Genomic DNA, 14785 nt, shown 5'->3' with positions numbered 1-14785 from the left:
CTGCGCGCGACCTTCGCAGGACCAACGCGCCTCAACGTGACCACGAGATCGCGTAATTTACGAAGTGGGACAGGCCCTTAAGTGTAATGATGAACTTGTCAGATAGGTATAGTCGGTTTTAACAGCTATTGTCATAAAATGCCTTTAGAAATTTCCTTGCAACCTGTAAATTATGTAGGAAGCAAGACTGTTTATGTACCAATAGCAATAGCGACCCATGCTATGGCCATGTCATGATAATTTTCGGTTCTTCACCGAAAACATGCTTGTAGTGTGCATGGTTAAGCATTATGTTAACATGGTCCAGGATTTATTGACATAGGTTGATCATACGCTGAATAATCCAACCACATTTCTGTTTGGAAGTGGAAAGAAATTATAGAAATTGCATTAATTGCAATGTGTAAAAGGATACTGTAGTATAATTTTGTTGCTTGTCATTGTGGGATATATCATGTCTTGATTGGTGAATATGTTTTGTTTGTGACTTTATTTGAAGCAGAAATAATATGTGAATGCTTCATTCAGCATAATTCCGACTGGTAACTACGCACTTCGTCCGAGCACATTATCGCACGCGTCATGCAAGCCGTCTTAAATGACCACCTAAACTGTCATTTGGCAACATAGAAAGCTGCCTAGGTTGCCCGGCTGGCAACAGAGAAAAAAATGTTAAGTGAGAGCCCTGATAATGATGCGAAGAAAAGTCTTCTCTATTGCCCTTTACATATCGAACATAGAACATAAGAAATAGCACTGGAACGTGCCCTTTGACCCACAATGTTTGCGCCGGACATGACCTCTTCTCTCTGTACATGAACAAAATCCCTCCATTCTCTGCATTTTCATGGGGCTATCAAAAAACCTCTTAATGCCACTACCACATCTGCCTCCACAACCAACCCTGGAAATGCACTGCAGGCCCCACTGCACCCTGTGTAAAAGGAATGTGCCCCGCACATCTCCATTAAACTTTTGCCCTCTCACCTTATTGCTATTTCCTCTAGTGTTGAACATTTCTATCCTGGGAAAAAGGTTTTCTGACTGTCTACCCAGTCTATGCCTCTCGTCATTGTATATACCTCTATCAATCACCCCCTAACCTTCGACGATCCAGAGCAAACAATCCAAGTCTATCCAACCTCTCCCTGTAGTAGAAACAGTCTAGTCCAGAGCATTCTAGTAAACCTCCTCTGCACCCTCTCCAAAGCTTCCCCATCTTTCCTGGAATAGGGCGACCAGAACTAAACGCAATCTTCCAAATACAGTCTATCCAAAATCATACATCAATCATGTCTCAATGTCCATGGCAATGAAGGCAAGCATGTGGTTTGCCTTCTTTCCCACCCGACATACTTGTACTGCCACCTTCAGTGAGCAAGGAACTTGGACTCCAAGATCCCTCTGCACTTCAATGCTGTTAAGGGTCATGCCATTATCTGTATGCTCAGTCCTTACATTTAACCTACTAAAATGCAACACCACACTTGTTCGGGTTAAACTCCGTCTGCCATTTCTCCATCCATTTCTGCAGCTGATCTATATCCCGCTTTATCTTCTGACAACTTTCCTCACTGTCTGCAACTTTTGGTGTCACCTGCAAACTTACACCTATGTCTACGTCATATATAGTCATTATTTACCAAACTATCATCACTTACCTTTTAAAACACTCAGAGTAGATGGTAGTAAGCTACAACAGTGACATGTTTTGCTTGTTATCCTGTGACTTGGGCCTTGACTTTAAGAATGTAATCTTATCGTTAAATGTATTGGAAAGGTATTAGTAGAGAGCAGTGTACAATACAATATAACCTGCATAATAGCAACAGAGTTGCCTCTCGCCCCTTCCAACAGCATGATGTTTGTTTCCTGACAGTGTGAGTTAAAGCATCGCAATTATTATTTGTTTTAAAACAGTTTTCTTATATCAAATTCAAGCACTCTGGATAACAAATAGTACGACAGATGCAGAGTTCAGATCCTATCCATTCTGTGTTCTCAGCACTATTCGCAAATTAAGATGAATGTCGTGTTGCACATCATGAGGTGATGGAATTTGTCCATTCAGCCCAACAAACCTGTGCAGGCATTTTGGCTTCCATATGTTTTTTCCCATCCATCTTTGTCTAAATGGCAGTGCAGGCTCGAAGGGCCGAATGACCTACTCCTGCACCTATTTTCTATGAATCTATGAATCTATAAATCCACCTTCACATCCTTTCTCATATTGATTCAAAGTTTCCTTAAGTCTACAATTGCTAAATGTTTTATAACAAGTCTTTGGGACATTTCAGATTCTTAAAACCACCTAGTCATAGAGCATGGAAACAAGCTCTTCGGCCCAACTTGCCCATGCCAACCAATATGCCCCATCTACGCTAGTCCCACCTGATTGTATTTGGCCCATATTGCTCTAAATCTATCATATCGATGTACCTGTGCAAATGTTTCTTAAACGTTGCGATAGTACCTGCCTCAACTACTTCTTCTCGTACACCCACCACCTTTCGTGTTAAAATGTTACACGTCAGGTCCCTATTAAATCTTTCCTCCACCTTACCATAAACCTATATCCACTGGTTCTCGATTCCACTATGCGCAAAAGATTCAGCGTTTTCCTATCTATTCCTCTCATAATTTTGTACACAAAGCCTACTGTCTCCGCCTCTTCCTTTCTTTTCCGCACCCCCCCCCCCCCCCCCGACATCAGTCTGAAGAAGGGTCACGATCCGAAACGTCGCCTATTCCTTCTCTCCATTGATGCTGCCTCACCTGCTGAATTGCTCCAGCATTTTTGTCTACCATTGATTTTTCTAGCATCTGCAGTTCTTTATTAAACAACTTTAAGTTACTCAGTACTTTTATTGAGAGATCCTGGGCTACCACCATAATCAATCAACAGGGGATGTAATCTCAGACTCTCCACTCTACACTCCAGTGGTACGAACATTGACAGTGGCGCAGCGGTAGAGGTGCTGTCTGTACGGAGTTTGTACGTTCTCCCCGTGATCTGTGTGGGTTTTCTCCGAGATCTTCGGTTTCCTCGCACACTCCAAAGACGTACAGGTTTGTAGGTTAATTGGCTTGGTAAATGTAAAAATTGTCCTTAGCTGGTGTTGGATAGTGTTAATGCGCGGGGATCGCTGGTCGGCGTGGACCTGGTGGGCCAAAGGACCCGTGTCCGCGCTGTATTTCTAAAAAGACTACTTGTACAAAAAAAACATATACCTCAGACTATTGTTGGTCATAGGCTACAGCTCGGAGTTCATCCCTTCCAAGCTTGTTGTTAAATGGTGGCCGACTAGGAAAAGGGGAGCTGCAGCGAGACCTGGGTGTCATGGTACACCAGTCATTGTAAGTGGGCATGCAGGTGCAGCAGGCAGTGAAGAAAGCGAATGGTATGTTAGCTTTCATAGCAAAAGGATTTGAGTATAGGAGCAGGGAGGTTCTACTGCAGTTGTACAGGGTCTTGGTGAGACCACACCTGGAGTATTGCGTACAGTTTTGGTCTCCAAATCTGAGGAAGGACATTATTGCCATAGAGGGAGTGCAGAGAAGGTTCACCAGACTGATTCCTGGGATGTCAGGACTGTATTATGAAGAAAGGCTGGATAGACTTGGTTTATACTCTCTAGAATTTAGGAGATTGAGAGGGGATCTTATAGAAACTTACAAAATTCTTAAGGGGTTGGACAGGCTAGATGCAGGAAGATTGCTCCCGATGTTGGGGAAGTCCAGGACAAGGGGTCACAGCTTAAGGATAAGGGGGAAATCCTTTAAAACCGAGATGAGAAGAACTTTTTTCACACAGAGAGTGGTGAATCTCTGGAACTCCCTGCCACAGAGGGTAGTCGAGGCCAGTTCATTGGCTATATTTAAGAGGGAGTTAGATGTGGCCCTTGTGGCTAAGGGGATCAGAGGGTATGGAGAGAAAGCAGGTACGGGATACTGAGTTGGATGATCAGCCATGATCATATTGAATGGCGGTGCAGGCTCGAAGGGCCGAATGGCCGAATGGCCTACTCCTGCACCTAATTTCTATGTAACTCGGGAGACTGGGTCTTTACATATCCCTTTACCACTGGACCCACAAATTATGGGTTATGATGAGTCAGAGTATATAAGAGAGATCGATCATCTGATTGAATGGTGCCAGAACAACAACTTTGCTTTCAACATTAGAAAAACTAAGGGAGCTGATTGTTGACTTTAGTAGAGGAAGGCTGAAGAACCACAAATCTGTCTTCCTTGGTAGATTGGTGGTGGAGAGTTCCTGAGTGGGCAAATCTCTGAAGATCTGTCCTGCTCCCAGCACATTGATGCAATCATAAAGAACTTCGAAGATTGAGGAGATGTGTTATGTCGATGAAAACTCTCTTGAATTCTAAAGGTGTATGGTAGAGAGCATAATGACCAGTTGCATCACGGCTTGGTTCGGTAACTTGAACACCCAGGAACGAAGGAGCTTACAAAATGTGGTGGACGCTGCCCAGTCTGGCATTCCCCCCCCCCCCCCCCCCCCCCCCCCCCCCCCCCCCACCATGGAAGGGATCTATAGGAGGCGCTGCCTCAACAAGGCAGCCAGCATCATCAAGGACCCACACAACCCTCGCCGCACTCTTGTTTCATTTCAGCCATCGGAAAGAAGATATAGGAATCTGAAAACTGTAACATCCAGGTTCAGGAGCAGATTCTTCCCAACAGTCCTCGGGTTATTGAACACTATAAACACCATCTAAACTAGGAACTGTCTTAGTTGCACCAGAGACAGGCTTTTGTTTTGCTTTCTACTAGTATTGGGTTTTTTTGAGCTTTTTGTATTTAATGAACTTTTTTATTTGTTTTATTATGTTATCTATTGAGTACAATATTTACAGGCCTGTCATGCTATTGCAAGTAAGAATTTTATTGTTCCATTTTGACTTGACGACTTTCTCGAGAAGAGAACATTGAAGCATTTTATGTTGTTATAGTTTGAACCTATTTAAGTGAGTGCCACATTGCAACTTTAAGATTAGATTACTTTATTGTCATATACTGCAGGGTTAAATGAAATTCCTTGTTCACATGAAGTTCACAGTAAACAGATTTAGCTGCAATGGTAGTTAGTACTTTATTTTAAGATTGCATCTGTGATGAGTCATGCAGAGAAGAAAATAGGTCCTTCAGCCCGCTGAGACTGCATCAGCCTTCAAGCACCCACTTACACTAATCCTATTCTAATTCCATTTTGTTCTCCCCACTGAGAATAATTTGAAGGCTACAAGGGAATAAAAGGAAGGTCAATTCTATCATCTTTGTATTCTTATATAGCGGCCATTTGGCCTATCGAGTATGTCAGCTCAGAAAGCAATCCCATTCCACCACTAGTTTTCCCTTTCTCACAGCTAAAAAAGTCTTGCAGGGATGTTACCCAAATGAAGGGAATGCACCAATTATCAATCACCAAATTGTGGAGCTCGTGTCCTTCTTTCCCCTCTTGAGAAAAGACTAAAAGGTAATGGAGGAGATCCATGAGGTTGCAAAAAGATTTGATGGTATAACCATGAAACAAATTATTTAAGTTAAAATAATTAAAACCAAAACCAAGAATGTTATAACAGCCAGCGGTATACTACTGGGAATTTGGGGAAAAACGTCTTTATCCAAAAAACAGCAAGAATATGGAATGTTCTATCAGAAGGAGATGAGGCAAAGAGCCTGCGAAAGTTGCACTGAGGTTGTTTGAACTTGACCAGATAGGATGTGTCTATACATTTCAGAATCCATTATGCTACCACCATCAGCAGTTGTATCATCAATGAAGGTAAGTGAGCCAATACCTTCAGCAGCCATACACGCCCAGGCCATAACAACCCCACCACCGTGTTTCACAGATGAGGTGGTATGCTTTGGATCTTAAGCGGTTCCTTCCTTTCTCCATACTTTGCTCTTGCCATTACTCTGATATAAGTTAATCTTCAACTCATCTGTCCGCAAGACCTTTTTCCAGAACTGTGGTTGCTCTTTTAAGTACTTCTTTTTGTCAAACTGTAACCCAGCCATCCTATGTTTGCGGCTAACCAGTGGTTTGCATCTTGCAGTGTAGCTTCTGTATTTCTGTTCATGAAGTCTTCTGCACACAGTGATCATAGACAAGTCCACACCTGACTCCTGAAGAGTGTTTCGTATCTGTCGGTCAGGTGTTTGGGGATTTTTCTTTACTATAGAGAGAATTATTCTGTCATCAGCTGTGGAGGTCTTCCTTGGTCTGCCAGTCCCTTTGCGATTAGTAAGCTCACCAGCGCTTTTTCTTTTTAATGATGTTCCAAACAGTTGATTTTGGTAAACCTAAGGTTTGGCTGATGTATCTAACAGTTTTATTCTTGTTTCTCACTCATAATGGTTTCTTCTTTGACTTTCATTGGCACAACTTTGGTCCTCATGTTGATAAACAATAAAACGTTTCCAAAGGTGATGGAATGACTGGAGGAAAGACTAGGTTCTGAGAGCTCTCTTATACCTGCATTAAGGAGGCATTTAAACACACCTGAACAATTACAAACACCTGTGAAGCCATGTGTCCCAAACATTATGGTGGCCTGAAATGGTGGAACTATGTATAAACACATCTGTAATTTCTACATGGTGAAACAAAGTTGTATAAAAATACCCTTTAATAAAATCTGACAATGTGCACTTTAACCACATGTGGTTTTTCTATTACAAATCTCAAATTATGGAGACAGAGGCAAATAAATAAACTATGGGTCTTTGTCCCAAACATTATGGAGGGTACTGTACATCTTGCTTGCTACATCCAAGCAAGCACACCAACAGGATACATGTCAAATGCAGGCAAATGGGAATAGTGTAAATGGGAATATTGATCGGCATGGATAAGTTGGGACGAAAGGCCTGTTTCCATGTTCTGTGATTCTACTTCAGAAGGCTAAAGAAGATCGTCATATCTGCAATAACTCTTAGCAATGTCTATAAATGCCCTGTAGAAAGCAGTCTATCGGTACATTTCACAGCTTGGTTGAGCAACTGCTCTGCCCAAGCCTGCCAGAAATTACAGAGAGTTGTTGAAGCAGTCCAGTCCATCATACAAACTAACCCCTTCCTACCCCCCCACCCGCCCTCAATTATTCCCAGCGATTTACACTTTACACTGCCTCAGGAAAGCGGGCAACATAAACAATGACTATTCATATGCAGGCTTGAAATCAGATTAAAGAACAGCTTCTACCCGACTCTTGAACAGATCTTAAAAATGCGATGGATGAACTTGCAATCTACCTCGCTGTGGCACTAACACATTTTTAACACTATATTCTGCACTCTGTTTATTTTCTCTTTTGCATTACCTGATACACTACTATAGTATGATTTACCTGGATAGCATATAAACAAAACAAAGATTTTTACTGTATCTCAGTGAACATGATGATAGACCAATACCAATATAATCCAAGGTGCACAAAAATGCTGGAGAAACTCAGCGGGTGCAGCAGCATCTATGGAACGAAGGAAATAGGCAAAGTTTCGGGCCGAAACCCTTCTTCAGACTCAATTTCAGCTTCATGAGATGCCCATTGTCCACATAGATGCTGCTGCACCCGCTGAGTTTCTCCAGCATTTTTGTGTACCTTCGATTTTCCAGCATCTGCAGTTCCTTCTTGAACACCAATATAATCCAAGTGGCTTTACAATTGATCACATCGGTAATCTGCGCAGTTAAATTAAAATGGTTCTTGTAGCAATAGATGCTTGATATGAACAGACAGCCCTTCTACCGAGTGCTGCTGGGAGTACTTGATGAGTGATGTTTTATTTAACAGTTTATGGAATATTACAGGGTATGACTTTCCACAAATGGTCAGATATGTTACCCCTGGAAATAACAGCAGTTGAAGGCTTCTGTGCCAAACCGTCACTGCCATTTCGTAAAATGTCTCCATCAATTCTACTTTCTTACCAAGTCTCGATATCTTCTGATACCATAATGCCCAACGTCCATTATTCAAAACCATATAGATACTCTGTGTCTGTACATTCACAGCCTGAGACAGTTCCAAAGATTCATAAACATCCAAGTGAAGAAGTTTCTTCTCATCTCTCAGCAATGACTCCCCTTATCCTGAGATTATGGCCCCTGAAGAGCTGGACGAAACAGTCTTTTTGCTGCATAGCTCAAAAAGAAATTTTGTACGCTTCAGTGATATCTCCACCTCATTTAAGCTTCATGAAATTGGCCCACTTCACTTCTTCATGAAAGGTTGTCCTTTCACCCCTTGAATCAGGGTGGCGAGTCCACGATGCACCCCGTCTAAAACAAGGCTCAAACTGTACATAATACGCTCAAACTATACACAGTTACAATGGGTTGTCATGTCAATGCCATTGGTCGTGTATAAAGGTAAACAGATTACATCCCCATTATTTCCAGGAGAGATGTCACGGAGATGGCATGATGGTTGTGTCTTATAGAATACTTGCCCAAATCCATTTAAATTACATTGAGCTGGTACAATTTCAGCGCAAAAGCCCAACCATGACTTTCTAAAATAATGACTGCATTAGGGCGAAGGGAACAATAAATATGAACCTCAAGAAAATAAGTGGGTCTGAAAGATGTACTTCGGGCTTTAAACTTTGGGGCGGTTTTAGGCAGGCAGTTGGAAGAAGGCCATATTGTTGGATATATGTGTAAAAACTTTGATGGACGTGTAAAATATTTTGAAAGAATATTTGCAGAAATAAAATTTGTTAATAATAAATTTGATCTTTTGTAGAAATTTTTCTGCATTTGGGAATGAGCGATGAGAAGTTTCTAACGTGGAATCGCAAAATGGATAACTTAGAAAGAAAAGAAGCTAACTGCAGTCAATTTCGATTTGACAGTAATTCTCCTTTAGACACCAGTTCATTAAGCATCACAAAAGAGGAAATGTCACTTGCCACTGAAACTATCAGTCTATCTTCAGAACTAGCCCAGGTAAGACCAATTAGAATTGCAGGGAACAAACATAAATTTGTCACTTTATTTGCCAATAAGAGGATGCATTTCCATTTCACAGGTCAAACAGAATGCATTTATCACTGATAACATGTAAACTTTATCGGAATGTTAACACGTAGAGCATGGATTCTGATTTACCGAATGTACAGTAAGATGTTGTGCATTGTATCTTTAATATTTTGTTCATTTTCTGCAGTCTGAATGGGCTAAAATCAAGATCTGATCTGGCCTTTGGCTGGACCTGATGTTTAGCTCTGTCTTTGTGGAGAAGTATACAGTTTGAAGCAAAGATGCCTTGCTGCTTCTCACTCATTCTTTACCATTCTAATTAACATACAGTGACTTGCATTCCCTACTATTGAATTTGGTTTGAATTGCTGTGTACTAAACTTCAATTAGTAATTGGCACCTGCATTTGATGTGATGCAAGTTGCAGCTAATTTACAGAAAATGCAGTAATTTCCTTTTTGTGCTTAATTTATTTGGTTTACGATTGCAGATAATGTAATCAACTCTAATTTGGATGAATGGATTTGGTTAATTAATATGTATGACTTATATAACCATATAACAATTACAGCATGGAAACAGGCCATCTCGGCCCTTCTAGTCCTTGCCGAACACTTATTCTCCCCTAGTCCCATCTACCTGCACTCAGACCATAACCCTCCATTCCTTTCCCGTCCATATAACTATCCAATTTATTTTTAAATTATAAAATCGAACCTGCCTCCACCACCTCCACTGGAAGCTCATTCCACACAGCTAATAATAATAATAATAATAATACATTTTATTTATGGGCGCCTTTCAAAAGTCTCAAGGACACCTTACAAAAATTTAGCAGGTAGAGGAAAAACATGTAAGGGGAATGAAATAAATAGTAGAGACATGACTAGTACACAAAGTAAAGACAGAATTCAATACAAAACACAGTACGAGGCAATTAATGTACAGATGAAAAGGGACGGGGACGTGGGGCTAAGGATAGGCAGAGGTGAAGAGATGGGTCTTGAGGCGGGACTGGAAGATGGTGAGGGACACAGAATTGCGGATCAGTTGGGGGAGGGAGTTCCAGAGCCTGGGAGCTGCCCTGGAGAAGGCTTTGTCCCTAAAACTGCGGAGGTTGGACTTGTGGATGGAGAGGAGACCAGCTGATGTGAATCTGAGGGACCGTGAGGGTTGGTAGGGGGAGAGGAGGTCAGTGAGATATGGGGGGGCCAGATGGTGGAGGGCTTTGTAGGTGAGGATCAGGATTTTGTAGTTGATCCGGTGGGAGATGGGAAGCCAGTGAAGTTGTTTGAGGACTGGAGTGATGTGATGCCAGGATTTGGTGTGGGTGATGAGTCGGGCGGCTGCGTTCTGGACCAGTTGGAGTCGGTTGATGTAGGTGGAGCTGATGCCAAGGAGAAGTGAGTTGCAGTAGTCCAGTCGGGAGGAGATGAAGGCATGGATGAGTCTTTCAGCAGCGGGAGGTGTGAGAGAGGGTCTGAGTTTGGCGATGTTGCGGAGATGAAAGAAGGAGGTTTTAATGACTTGGCGGATGTGAGGCTCAAGGGAGAGGGTGGAATCAAAGATCACGCCAAGGTTGCGGGCCTGGGGAGATGGGGAGACAGTGGTGCCGTCGATGGTGAGAGTGGGGTTATTGATTTTGCTGAGCTACCACTCTCTGAGTAAAGAAGTTCCCCCTCATGTTACCCCTAAACTTCTGTCCCTTAATTCTCAAGTCATGTCCTCTTGTTTGAATCTTCCCTACTCTCAGTGGGAAAAGCTTATCCACGTCAACTCTGTCTATCCCTCTCATCATTTTAAAGACCTCTATCAAGTCCACCCTTAACCTTCTGCGCTCCAAAGAATAAAGACCTAACTTGTTCAACCTTTCTCTGTAACATAGTTGCTGAAACCCAGGCAACATTCTAGTAAATCTCCTCTGTACTCTTTCTATTTTGTTGACATCCTTCCTATAATTAGGCGACCAAAATTGTACACCATACTCCAGAATTGGCCTCACCAATGCCTTGTACAATTTTAACATTACATCCCAACTTCTATACTCAATGCTCTGATTTATAAAGGCCAGCACACCAAAAGCTTTCGTTACCACCCTGTCTACATGAGATTCCACCTTCAGGGAACTATGCACAGTTATTCCTAGATCCCTCTGTTCAACTTCATTCCTCAATTCACTACCATTTACCATGTACGTCCTATTTTGATTTGTCCTGCCAAGATGTAGCACCTCATACTTATCAGCATTAAACTCCATCTGCCATCTTTATTATATCAAAGGATTGTTTTCACAAAATCGTTGACATGCAGACTGAAATAAAGCAGAATCCATACCTCATTGCAAACATTCCTGTCAATTATTCACAATGAAATCAGGAACAATGATCTATTTGCTTCTTTGTTTCTTTAACCCCTCCCCTCCTCCCCCAGTTTTGAAGACATTGACCTAAAAATTGGTCTGTGTATGGCACCATTTTATTTGCTATTATTTGGACCAGTAATGGCATGGAGGGTGGAAATGTGAACACATTTCAGTGTGCAGTCCCCAGACCACCATAAGAATGAGTCCAGCTGTCATGTCTGAAACAGACTCTGGATTCCTTTGTATATGTGAGGTGTCATGCCTTCAATCTCAGACTGAAATTGTCCCCCCAACAATCTATCTATCCCCTGTACCATTTCTGGCCCTAGTCCAAATCCATAGCTTCATGTCCCTGGGTTGGTGCACATTCAAAGCCTCACAAACCTGGGCTGTCTGATTTACAAAGCCATTTGGATTATGTCATATTCTTATCCCTCACTGCCCAACCCGCCTATCCCCAGCCTATGAAATGAGTTGACATCTACGCCCTGGCCCTACAATTTAGTTAAGCAATACTTTCCGGATTTACTATATGGCCAAATGACGTGCAACTGGGACAATATCTTTTTGTTAGCTATTGTTATGAGCATTATCTATTCCAACTTAGTTTAGTTTAGAGATACAGCGTGAAAACAGGCCCTTTGGCCCACTGAATCTGTGCCGACCAGTGATCAAGTTTTATGTTATCCCAGTTTCACATTCTACACACTATGGGCAATTTACAGAAGGTCAAGTAACCTACAAACCTGCATATCTTTGGAGTGTGGGAGGAAACCGGAGCACCCAGAGAAAACCCACACAGTCAGTCACAGGGAGAACGAACAAACTCCATGCAGACAGCTCCCATTGTCAGGATCGTACAAGGGTCACTAGCATTGTAAGGCAACTCTACCAGTGCGCCAATGATCTAAATGAATACTTTAATGAACAAAACCAGATAGAGAACTAAATCTCCATATTTTTCTGGCACTACAATTCCACTAGTGGAGTTTGTTGGAATTTTTGTTTAAGAGTTGTACTTTTGTTCAAATGGTTTACGTAGCTGGGAACTTGGTAATATTTCTCAATTTATGTTTAAGAAGGAACTGCAGATGCTGGAAAATCGAAGGTAGACAAAAGTGCTGGAGAAACTCAGCGGGTGCAGCTGAAACTCAGCGGGGGCTGAAGAAGGGTTTCAGCCCGAAACTGTGCCTATTTCCTTCGCTCCATAGATGCTGCTGTACCTGCTGAGTTTCTCCAGCACTTTTGTATACCTTTCTCAATTTATGGTTCCCCTTCAAACCAGGATGAAGTGAACTCTAACGATTGCAAGGAGGAGAAGACGCATGTAGATTTTATGAGCAGGCTTCTTTACCTGAACAACTTGGAAGAAGACTTGCGTTCCCTGGATTTATCATCTTTTTCAGAGACCTACTCCGGTGGTAAGTTTACTGATCCAATGCTAGTTTCCCAGTATGAGAAAGCACTCCTTTTTCATGAAATGTAATACACCTGCTTAGCTGATTTCTTAGCATGTATAGAACTGGACATTGTAGGTCGTGGGGTTTGATCCCTGGTACATAGATAGATAGATACATAGAAAATAGGTGCAGGAGTAGGCCATTCGGCCCTTCGAGCCTGCACCGCCATTCAATATGATCATGGCTGATCATCCAACTCAGTATCCCGTACCTGCCTTCTCTCCATACCCCCTGATCCCTTTAGCTACAAGGGCCACATCTAACTCCCTCTTAAATATAGCCAATGAACTGGCCTCAACTACCCTCTGTGGCAGAGAGTTCCAGAGATTCACCACTCTCTGTGTGAAAAATGTTTTTCTCATCTCGGTCTTAAAGAATTTCTCCCTTATCCTTAAGCTGTGACCCCTTGTCCTGGACTTCCCCAACATCGGGAAAAATCTTCCTGCATCTAGCCTGTCCATCCCCTTAAGAATTTTGTAAGTTTCTATAAGATCCCCCCTCAATCTCCTAAATTATAGCGAGTATAAGCCGAGTCTATCCAGTCTTTTTTCATATGGAAGTCCTGACATCCCAGGAATCAGTCTGGTGAACCTTCTCTGCACTCCCTCTATGGCAATAATGTCCTTCCTCAGATTTGGAGACCAAAACTGTACGCAATACTCCAGGTGTGGTCTCACCACGACCCTGTACAACTGCAGTAGAACCTCCCTGCTCCTATACTCAAATCCTTTTGCTATGAATGCTAACATACCATTCGCTTTCTTCACTGCCTGCTGCACCTGCATGCCTACTTTCAATGACTGGTGTACCATGACACCCAGGTCTCGTTGAATCTCCCCTTTTCCTACCACCATTTAGATAATAGTCTGCTTTCCTGTTTTTGCCACCAAAGTGGATAACCTCACATTTATCCACATTATACTGCATCTGCCATACATTTGCTCAGCCTATCCAAGTCACCTTGCAGCCTCCTAGCATCATCCTCACAGCTAACACTGCCCCCCAGCTTAGTGTCATCCGCAAACTTGGAGATGTTGCATTCAATTCCCTCGTCCAAATCATTAATATATATTGTAAATAGCTGGGGTTCCAGCACCGAGCCTTGCGCTACCCCACTAGTCACTGCCTGCCATTGTGAAAAGGACCCGTTTACTCCTACTCTCTGCTTCCTGTTTGTCAGCCAGTTCTCTATCCACATCAATACTGAACCCCCAATACCGTGTGCTTTAAGTTTGTATACTAATCTCTTATGTGGGACCTTGTCGAAAGCCTTCTGAAAGTCCAGATACAACACATCCACTGCTTCTCCCCTATCTACTCTACTAGTTACATCCTCGAAAAATTCTATAAGATTCGTCAGACATGATTTACCTTTCGTAAATCCATGCTGACTTTGTCCAATGATTTCACCACTTTCCAAATGTGCTGCTATCCCATCTTTAATAACTGACTCTAGCAGTTTCCCCACTACTGATGTTAGACTAACTGGTCTGTAATTCCCCGTTTTCTCTCTCCCTCCCTTTTTAAAAAGTGGGGTTACATTAGCTACCCTCCAATCCTCAGGAACTACTCCAGAATCTAAAGAGTTTTGAAAAATTATCACTAATGCATCCACTATTTCTGGAGCTACTTCCTTAAGTACTCTGGGATGCAGCCTATCTGGCCCTGGGGATTTATCGGCCTTTAATCCATTCAATTTACCCAACACCACTTCCCGACTAACCTGGATTTCACTCAGTTCCTCCATCTCCTTTGACCCGCGGTCCCCCGCTATTTCCGGCAGATTATTTATGTCTTCCTTAGTGAAGACGGAACCAAAGTAGTTATTGAATTGGTCCGCCATATCCTTGTTCCCCATGATCAATTCACCTGTTTCTGACTGCAAGGGACCTACATTTGTTTTAACTAATCTCTTTCTCTTCACATATCTATAAAAACTTTTGCAGT

This window comes from Amblyraja radiata, chromosome 4, assembly GCF_010909765.2.
Source record: "Amblyraja radiata isolate CabotCenter1 chromosome 4, sAmbRad1.1.pri, whole genome shotgun sequence".
Lineage (NCBI taxonomy): Eukaryota > Metazoa > Chordata > Chondrichthyes > Rajiformes > Rajidae > Amblyraja > Amblyraja radiata.
Note: the sequence above shows the minus strand (reverse complement) of the source record.